Genomic DNA, 967 nt, shown 5'->3' on the forward strand with positions numbered 1-967 from the left:
ATTGGTTGATGCGGCGCGTCCAGCAGCTAAAGTTAATATTTTCTAACCTCAGCAGCTGCGTTTGCGCCTGCTGCTCTAGACGCGCTGCAGGACCTTTTGCTGCGCCTTATTGTGCGTCATCCATTGACTTTCCATGTAAACCTGCTGCTCCTGCTGCTTTAGCTGTGAACATATAGAGCTTCTCACCAACTATCAGCATAAAGTTACATCCTAAGGTTTTCATCATCATGTTTTGTTTCTGTGTCCCCGTTAAAAACAAAGGCCCCACCCTGGCCCCCATGGGCGGTTCTAGACAGGGTTCTAGACATGTCCTGGCCCCTGTACTGATGACGTAGTACTCAAAGAAGTTCTAATGAATATAAACACTGGAACCGGCATGGTTCCAGTGGATCTATTTTACTTTTTTCTTTACATATTCTGTTTTATTAACTATTTAAAATCAATAAGGCGATAGCTTCAGTGGTATTGAGATAGGATCCCAGTTTTCATCTGCTAAATGTATTTTTTTCCAAAACAAAATAAAAAAAATACTCTAATTTTTACAGCTGAATTTAACAGTTTTCTTAAATTCTAATTCAGATTTTATAGAAAACTGTAATTTCAACTTAAATTAAGTCAAAAAATATGTAAAATTCCTAAATTCTGAATGTATATTGACCTAAAAAGACATTTGGAATTTTAATGAAACCTAATTGAATAGAAATGTCACTTCATGCAGCGATCTTAATTTATTTGATTTGCCCCGTTTTTTATTTCATGCTTTTCTGTGCCCCCGTGAAAACACGCTGGGCCCCTGCTGCCCCCCCTGGTAAACTTGGTCTAGAACCGCCCCTGCTGCCCCCCCTGGTAAACTTGGTCTAGAACCAACCCTGGTAAACTTGGTCTAGAACCGCCCCTGCTGCCCCCCCTGGTAAACTTGGTCTAGAACCACCCCTGCTGCCCCCCCTGGTAAACTTGGTCTAGAACC

The sequence above is a fragment of the Cyprinodon variegatus genome, unplaced genomic scaffold, assembly GCF_000732505.1.
Source record: "Cyprinodon variegatus isolate N-32 unplaced genomic scaffold, C_variegatus-1.0 Scaffold1241, whole genome shotgun sequence".
In the NCBI taxonomy this organism is placed as follows: Eukaryota; Metazoa; Chordata; class Actinopteri; order Cyprinodontiformes; family Cyprinodontidae; genus Cyprinodon; species Cyprinodon variegatus.